A 9757-nucleotide genomic window follows, 5' to 3' on the forward strand; every position below is an offset into this window, starting at 1 on the left:
ACTAACACTCATTTTCCAAGGCACTAACACTCATTAAATTTCCAAGGCAGGCATCTGAAAACAAAACTTGTCCTTGCTTTCTCCCTTACAACCCACTTCCAATTAAATATGTCCTGTCAGTTATACCACCATAATAAAATGTCTATGAAGTGTTTCCATCTCTAAATTTGTTTACTTAGTTGTCAGCTGCAGAAGAAACACAGAAACAACAAGAACAAAAACAAAAATATAGTATTTTAAAACAACAACACTTATTTCTTGCTCAAAGATCTGCAGATGATTTTATATTTTTCTGGGATCTAATAGACTTAATCCAGACTATAGGTTGGATTCAGGTCTGTTCCACATAATTCTTCAGCCTAGGTTGAGAAGCTTCCTAGTACATATATTTCTCATGCTGGTGTCAACCAAGAAAAAATTCGCTGAAAATTTAAGCAAACAGATGTTTATTTGGGTAATTAGACTTACAATTTGGGAGACGCAGATTCTGGCAGAAACCAGACAAAGAAAGACAAAGTATGGGGGACAGAGTTAAAGATACAAAAGGTTACAAAAGTAGTTCTTATTTAGATCCTCTGTGCAAAACATGAATTGAAATTAACTAGGATTGGTTGGGTTAATATGCAAATCAGGGAGTGAGGTTTATTTAAATGAATTGACTTATTTTAAAGTGAAGAATGCAGATTATTCCATTGCCATGTGAGAAGAAAGTCCACCCTGAGAGCTTTGAGGCTCACTTGAAAGTTCAAAAAGTTCATAGTTCAGCACTTGCCACGAGTCCCCAGGCTAGAGCTAGCCGCCGAACTTCGTGCAGTGGAGAAACGCTAAGGTTATTAGGTTCCTGCAAGTTATTTGGGGCCCGGTCAAGATTTCAAGCTAAACATGGTGGCGATGAGTAGCCTGAGGGTCATTCTTCGAGCCTCTCCATGCAAGTCACTGTGGAGAAGATTGCAGACGTCCAGGTTCGTGCCAGCGAGGCCCTGCAGCCTCTACACCTGCACGTACAAAAGCCAGAACCGAGCCTTGCACCCGCTCTGGGAGACCGTGGACCTGGTCCTGGGGGGCGAGCGCCAGTCGCCCATCAACATCCGGCAGAGGGACAGCGTCTATGATCCTGGTTTAAAACAGCTCACCATCTCTTACGACCCCACCACCTGCCTCCATGGCTGGAATAACGGGTACTCTTTCCTCGTGGAATTTGAAGATTCTGCAGATAAATCAGTGATCGAGGGAGGACCCCTGGAGCACTACTACCAATTGAAGCAACTCCATTTTCACTGGGGTGCCATCGGTGCCTGGGGCTCAGAGCACACCGTGGACAGTAAATGTTACCCGGCAGAGCTGCATTTGGTGCATTGGAATGCAGTCAAATTTGAAAACTTTGAGGATGCAGCATTGGAAGAACATGGTTTGGCTGTGATCGGAGTATTTTTAAAGCTAGGCAAACATCACAAAGAGCTACAGAAATTGGTGGATGCTTTGCCATCGATCAAGCATAAGGACACCCTTGTGGAATTTGGGTCATTTGATCCTTCCTGCCTAATGCCTGCCTGCCCAGATTACTGGACCTACTCCCTGACTACCCCGCCACTCTCCGAGTCTGTCACCTGGATCATTAAGAAGCAACCCGTAGAGGTTGATCATGGTTAGCTTGAACAGTTTCGGACCCTGCTTTTCACTTCAGAGGGGGAGAAAGAAAAAAGAATGGTGGACAATTTCCGCCCCCTTCAGCCCCTAATGAATCGCACTGTCCGCTCTTCCTTCCGTCAGGATTATGTACTGAATATACAAGCGAAACCCCAGCCTTCAACTAGCCAAGTGACCCCCTAAGGTGCTCATCTCTAGGCAGTATTTTGCTTTAATAAATACTAGCTTTTTAAAAATTGCTAACTGGACTATTCTAAACACCTGCATTTAATAATAATTATAGATACGCATTTCTTGGAAAAAAAAATTTCATAGTTCTTCCAATGAAGACCAGCATAATTCCTTCTCCTTTATGGCCTCCCAAGCCTATTTTAAAAAAAAAACATTCTACTAGTTAGGCTTGCTTGCTCCATTTGAAATTTCCTTTTGTAGTTGATGACAGAAATACTTGAAGGCAAGTGGAAACCAATGATTTCTCTTAAGTTATTGGCCATAAACTAATTAGCACACTATTCCTTTGCCTACATTTCACTGACCAATGCAAATCATATGTATGGCCAAACTCACTATCTACGGACAAGGGAAATATACTTTATTTGTTCTAGCGGGAGGTACTTCAAAGTCACACGGCAAAGACAGGGATGGATAATTCTCTAACACAATCACAATCTCACAGAAAAGTTCTAATATTTCCTTAACTGAATTACCCTAGTAGTTTTCTTATGTTTGGTTTTGTGGGTGTGGGTTTTTGTTTTATTTTGTTTTGTTTTGTTTTTTAGGTAGTTTACATATAGTGCAATATTGATTTCTGGACTGGAATTCAGTGATTCATCATTTACATACAATACCCAGTGCTCATCATAACAAGTGCCCTCCTTTATACCCATCACCCATCTCGCCCATGCCCCCCCCACCCTGTCAACCTTCAGTTTGTTCTCTATAGTTAAGGTTCTCTTATGGCTTGTTTCCCTTTCTCCTTTTTTTCTTTTCACCCTTCCCATATGTTCAACTGTTTTCTTTCCTAATTCCACATATGAGTGAGATTGTGTGGTATTTGTCTTTCTCTGACTGACTTATTTCACTTAGCATAATACATTCTAGCTCCATTCACTTCTAGGCAAATGGCAACATAGCATTCCTTTCGATGGCTGAGTAATATTTCATAGTGTGTGTGTGTGTGTGTGTGTGTGTGTGTGTGTATAACAACTATTTTTTATCCATTCATCAGTCGATTGACATTTGGGCTCTCTTCTTAGTTTGGCTATTATTGATAATGTCGCTATAAACATCAGGGTGCTTGTATCCCCTTGAATATGTATTTTTATATCCTTTGGGTAAATACATAGTAATGCAATTGCTGGATTGTAGGGTAGTTCTATTTTTAACATTTTGAGGAACCTCCATACTGTTTTCCAGAGTGGCTGCACCAGTATGCATTCCCACCAACAGTGCAAGATGGTTTCCCTTTCTCTGCAACCTCACCAATATCTGTTGTTTATTTTGTTGTTAATTTTAGCCATCCTGACAGGTGTGAGATGGTATCTCATCATTTTTTCTTTTTTTAGAGTTTTTAAAAATTTAAATGCAATATATAAATAATTAACATATAATGTATTATTGGTTTCAGAAGTAGAGGTCAGTGATTCATCAGTCTTACATAATACCCAGTGCTCATAAAATCACATGCCCTCCTTAATATCCATCACCCAGTTACCCCATCCCCCCAGCCACCTCCCCTCCAGCAATCTGGTTTGTCTCCTATGTTTAGGTGTCTCTTATGGTTTGTCTCTCTCTCTCTCTCACTTTCCCTATGATTCTGTTTTGTTTATTATGGTTTGTCTCCATCTTTCCCTCCCTTCCCCTATGATCTTGTTTTGTTTCTTAAATTCCACATATTAATGAGATCATATGATAATTGTCTTTCTCTGATTGACCTATTTCCTGTGTGTCATTCAAAGCCCTCAATTCCTTGTTGATCTTCTGCTTAGGTGATCTGTCCATTGCTGTATGTGGGGTGTTAAAATACCCTACTGTTATTGTATTCTCATGGATGTGTTTTTTTTTTTAATGTTGTTATTAATTGGTTTATATTATTGGCTGTTCCCAATTAGGAGCATAAATATTTACAATTGTTAGATCTTCTTGTTGAATAGACCCTTTAATTATGATATAATGCCCTTCTTCATCTCTTATTATAGTCTTTGGTTTAAAATCTAATTTGTCTGATATAAGCATTGGCATCCTAGCTTTCTTTTGATGCCCATTAGCATGATAAATTGTTTCCACCCTCTCACTTTCAATCTGCAGGTGTCTTTGGGTCTAAAATGAGTCTTTTGCAGACAGCATATTGATGGGTCTTGCTTTTTTATCCAATCTGATACCTTGTGTCTTTTGATTAGGGCATTTAGCCCATTTACATTCAGAGTAACTATTGAAACATATGAAATTAATGCCATTATATCGTCTGTAATGTGAATGTTACTCTATATTGTCTCTGTTCCTTTCTGGTCTATGTTACTTTTAGGCTCTTTCTTTGCTTGGAGGACCCCTTTCAATGTTTCTTATAGGGCTGGTTTGGTTTTCACAAATTCTTTTAGTTTTTTTTTTTTTGGTCCTAGAAGCTTTTTATCTCTCCTTCTATTTTCAATGACAGCCTACCTGGATATAGTATTCTTGGCTGTGTATTTTTCTCGTTTAATGCTCTGAATATATCACGCCAGTCCTTTCTGGCCTGCCAGGTCTCTGTGGATAGGTCTGCTGCCAATCTAATATTTCTACTATTGTAGGTTACAGACCTCTTGTCCTGAGCTGCTTTCAGGATTTTCTCTTTGTCTCTGAGATTAGCAAGCTTCACTATTATATGTCAGGATGTTGTCCTATTTTCATTGATTTTGAGGGGGGTTCTCTGTGCTCCTGGACTTGGATGCCTGTTTCCTTCCTCAGATTAGGGAAGTATTCCGCTATTATTTGCTCCAATATACCTTATGCCCCTCTCTCTCTTTCCTCTTCTTCTGGGATCCCAATTATTCTAATATGGTTTTGTCTTACAGTATCACTTATCTCTCGAAATCTGCCCTTGTGATCCAGTAGTTGTTTATCTCTCTTTTTCTCAGCTTCTTTATTCTCCATCATTTGGTCTTCTATATCACTAATTCTCTCTTCTGTTTCATTTATCCCAGCAGTTAGGGCCTCTATTTTTATTGTATCTCATTAATAGCCATTTTTATTTCAACTTGATTAGATTTTAGTTGTTTTATTTCTCCAGAAAGGGATTCCCTAGTGTCTTCTATGCTTTTTTTCAAGCCCAGTTAGTATCTTCATAATCATTATTCTGAACTGTAGTTCCAACATCTTACTTATGTCCATACTGATTAGGTCCCTGGAAGTCAGTACTGCCTCTTGTTCTCTTTTTTAAGGTGTTTTTCCATCTTGTCATTCTGTCCAGAGACGAATAGATGAATGAGAGAACAAAATACTAAAATGGCAACAACTACCCCAGAGAAATATACACCAAACGAATCAGAAGAGACCCAAAAACAAAAAAAATTTTAAAAATTAAAAAATTAAAAAGAAATAGAGAATATAATGAGACAGGTAAACAGAATAGAGCAATACACTGGATCCTGTGTGTATTTTGGCCAGTTTGTTAGGAAAATTGTGAGGAAAGAAAAACTTATGTATGTACAAAATTAAAATTAAATAAAATGAAAGGATAGAATATAATTCTAAAAATGATAATTAAAAGACAAAACAATAGAGAAAAAAAGGAATATAAACAATAGGTGAACACAACAGAGCAATACACTATATCCTGAGTGGATTTTGATTGGTTTGTTAGAAGAAACTACATCTCAAAATTGTAACAAAAGAAAAACTTATCTATACACAAAAATCAAATTAAATACATTGAAAGGATAAAATGTAACCGTAAAGATGAAAATTAAAAAAGCCTTTAACAACAACAAAAAGACAAAAAAAAGAGAAAAACATATCAGACAGGTGAAAGGAACAGGCCATACACTGGATGTGTTTTGGTATTAGAAGAAATTGCATCCCAAAATTGTAAAAAAAGTAAAACTTCTATATGTACAAAAATAAATATAATGAAAGGATAGAATAGTTGTAAAAAAATTTAAAAAGATTAAAAAAAAGAGTTGACAGAATAAGAAATTGGTTGATAAATGAAAGAGGAAAAAAATAAATTGAAAGACTAAAGAATCATGGGGAGAAAAAAAAAACTATCATGAATTCTATATGATATATTACCCTAGCATTAGAGTTTTGCAGTTCTCAATGATCAGTAAACTTGGTTTTGTCTGGATGTTCTTGCTGATATTCTTTTTTTTTTTAAGATTTTATTTATTTGACAGAGAGAGAGAGAGACAGCAGAGGGAGTGGGAGAGGGAGAAGCAGGCTTCCTGTGGAGCAGGGAGCCCAATGCGGGGCTCGATCCCAGGACCCTGGGATCATGACCTGAGCCAAAGACAGACGCTTAATGACTGAGCCACCCAGGTGCCCCTCTTGCTGATATTCTGGGGGAGGGGCCTGTAGCTTTGATTCTCAAATGTCTTTGCCCAAGGAGAAATTGCACTGCCCTTGCCAGGGGACCAGGCTCAGTAACCTGCTCCAGATTGCTCTATGTGGCCTTTGTCTCCTGAAGGCTTTCCACAAAGCTTTAGAGGAATGAGAATGAAAATGGTGGCCTCCCAATCTCCAGCCCCAGAGCTGAAAGCTTGGGGACCCATTCCTCAGTGCACCCTCAAGGAAAAGCAATCAATCACTCCTGTCTCCCTGGTCTCTGTCTACACTCTGCGCTCACCCAGTTGTGACTGTACATTTCTATCTCAGGTAGGTGACACTGTTTCAAGTCTCCTGTAGTAGTAATTTACCTGCAGATTCCGGCAGCATGCTCCTGTGCCAGTCCTCTTGGGGGAGAAACGTGGGTCTCACCAGTTCTGTGATTTCTTGGGCCCTTGCTTGGAGAGCAGTCATCTGACTGTGCCGTGGTTCATGGTATGTGTGAAACAAGATAGCGTCCACTCCTGGGTTCGCTGAGTACAGCAGGCTTCCCCTCTCTGATGCCTGGGAGCTATGCCACACTCTGGCACCCTCGGTCTTCCTGTGACCCCAAGGAACCTGAGACCACACTGTCCCATCTAGGATTCTGTCCAAGCTTCACTGCCTGAGCACCACTCAGGCAGGGATGTCTCTCACCAGAGCAGACTTCTAAAAGTTCTGATTTTGTGCTCTGCTGCTATATCTCTTTGGTAGCTGGCTTATGGAGGCTCCCTCCCCCCTAGGTTTATCTCTCCATATATCACCTTAGATTCACTTCTCTGCACCTCCTACCTTGCAGAAAGTGGTCACTTTTCTATTTGTAGAGTTGCAGCTATTCTTTTCTTAGATTTCTGGTTGAGTTCACAGGTGTTCAAAATGATTTGGTAGCTATCTATCTGAATTCCTGGGAACAGACTAAACTAAGGTCTCCTACTCCTCTGTCATCTTGGACTCTATTTCCTCATCATGGTTTTGATTTGTATTTCCCTGATGATGAGTGATGCTACCCCAGTAGTTTTTAACAAACCACCTACGTCCTATTTTTTCTAGTTACCACCTCCAGCCAAAAACCAAAAGATAATACTTTAAAACAAACAAAACAAAACAAACAAAACTACTTAAATTACTACTCAGAATTCATTCAGTGAGTTGTCATAATATTCAGGATAATGTTATGCTACATAGCATCATCTACAAGATCTTTTTAATCTTGGATCCTGTATACTTCATTTGTCTTCCTGACCCAACAAATTTGCTATTTTCATGATGTTCACTCTTCTGTAATACCCTCCCCCAATCTACAATTCACTTGAAATAGTTCTAAATCATTTCTTTTAATATAAAAGTTAAGCTTCTCCCAATCTAGGAAGATTTTATATTCCTCTTTTTAATCTGGATTGTGACTTCTTTTGAAATTTACTTATATCATATATTTTCATGCTTTTTTCATAAGATTCCTCACATAATATTAGAGATATATCTTTCTGCATCCAGTTGACTATAATAGACTGTATATTCTTTGAAGGTAGGTTTTATGTTTTTCAAATTCTCAGAAATTGATATATATGACATAATGGAAAAATAATTTGTTGAGTATCTACTAAATACATATCCAAGTAAACATGCTAAGAGGTGTCTTGGATATGAAGGTACACAACATATGGACCCTATCCTCAAGAAGCTTATAATCTTGTAAAGATGGTAAGATTAAGAAATATGTCATGATGTGATAAGATTGATTCTAATGCTACCAACTGCGTGTGTGTTTGTTGGTACAAGTCTACTGTTATGTGGGATTTCACGTAGATATTTGTTAGATATTTGGTATTGGGCCATTAGCGTTTTAAAACAGATTAGTGAAATAATGAAAATTATGCTTTAGAAAAAAATTTCACAAGTGGCAGTAACATAATAAGTTGAAAGATACATTCAGGATATAGTTGAAAGCATCAGTACATTATTGAAATATTCTAATTACAAGCCAAAATTCCTCAGGGAATTCTGATTTTGAAAGACTTATAGATCCATAAAATTCATAGAATATAGGCATGGAAAGGACGTTAGATACAATCCCATGCAATCTCTTCAGTTTACAAGGGAGGCTTTTAAGGTGACCCCTAAAAATACTTTTAGGATTATTAGGTGACTCATATCAGATTCACAAATTTAAATTTCAAAATGGAAGTAGTGGGTTAACTTAAGGAGCTTTTAGATAACAATAAAAGCAGGATAATGAAAATACATAGTAACAGAAAAACTAGTATTATAGCATGAAAATCTATTTGTCAACTGATGAATCTTGTGTGCAGAATTAAAAACAATATATGTAAATACTTACCCTTAAGAAGGGGGAGTATAAGGGTGCCTGGGTGGCTCAGTCGGTCAAGTGTCTGACTCTTGATTTTGGCTCAGGTCATGATCTCAGGGTTGTAGGATTGAGCCTTGTGCCGGGCCCTGCACTGTGTGTGGAGCCTGCTTGGGATTCTCTCTCTCCCCCTCTCTCTCTGCCCTTCCCTCTTCCTACCCTCTCTCTCTCTCTCTCTCTCTCTCTCTCAACGAAGAAGAAGAGGGGGAAGGAGGAGGAAGGGAAGGAGGGGGAGAAGAAGGGCATAATTCCTCATTCCTTAACTTGAGGTTCTCATATTTAATTTTTCAAAGAGAATACTATGGAAATGGGTGGGTAAGGTATAACTTTACAGTGGAGAAATATGAAAAATGATCAAGGTCATTATCAGTAGTCATAAATCATGTTGGTAAAAAGCACTCTTGATATGATGTGATAAAATTGGCACTTCCCTATGTGATCTTCCTCCCTAAAACCTTTATCCCTAGCCTAATCATGAGAAAAAACATAAGATAAATTCCAGTAGAGAGGCATCATACAATATGAGGATTAGTAATCCTCAATACTGCCAAGATCATTTAAAAAAAAATAAGGAAAGTCTGAGAAATTGTCACAATCAAGAGGAAACTAAAGAAGCATGAAACTTAATGTAAAGTAGTATCCTGGATGAATTCTCAGAAAAGAAATAAGGACAATAGGCAAAAATGAAAGAGATTTGAAAAAAAATTATGGATTTCAGCTGATGATGCATCAGTATTAGTCTATTTATCATGGGAAGTGTAACATACTAATTATAATATGTAAACAATAGAAATAGTGAGTAGAAGTTATACAGGAACTCCGTATAATTTTCTTAATTTTTCCTGTAAATCTGGAACTGTTCTAAAACTATTTCTGTTAATTAAAAAATCAACAAAATTAAACACTGAATACTTAAACTGTGAAATGATGCTTCTGTTTCCTGGTGGTTTGGGGAAGCCCCAGGCCATGAGGCCTTGACACAGCCCATCCCAAAGATGTTGCTGAAGGCTCTTGGTCTTGTCACAAGAAGAATTCAAGGACAGACACACCACAGTGGATGAGTGCCCTAAGTGGGGAAGTTTCTTAAAATCAAAATACACTCTTGAAACATGAGAGTGGGTGAGAGAGAGATTGAGAGAGAGAGCATATATGAGTGCTGTGTGCCTTCAGAATTGGGTTTCTATCTTA

The 9757-nt window shown here is 38.1% G+C and overlaps 1 pseudogene; it reads left to right on the forward strand.

Moving 5' to 3' along the window:
- The first annotated feature begins 783 nt into the window (after window positions 1–783).
- LOC114206802 (carbonic anhydrase 5B, mitochondrial pseudogene) lies at window positions 784–1830 on the forward strand (annotated as a pseudogene).
- Window positions 1831–9757: the final 7927 nt, after the last annotated feature.

The sequence above is a fragment of the Eumetopias jubatus genome, unplaced genomic scaffold (assembly GCF_037043125.1).
Source record: "Eumetopias jubatus isolate StellerSeaLion01/CBP00866 unplaced genomic scaffold, mEumJub1_p1.0 scaffold_2, whole genome shotgun sequence".
NCBI classification, from domain to species: Eukaryota; Metazoa; Chordata; class Mammalia; order Carnivora; family Otariidae; genus Eumetopias; species Eumetopias jubatus.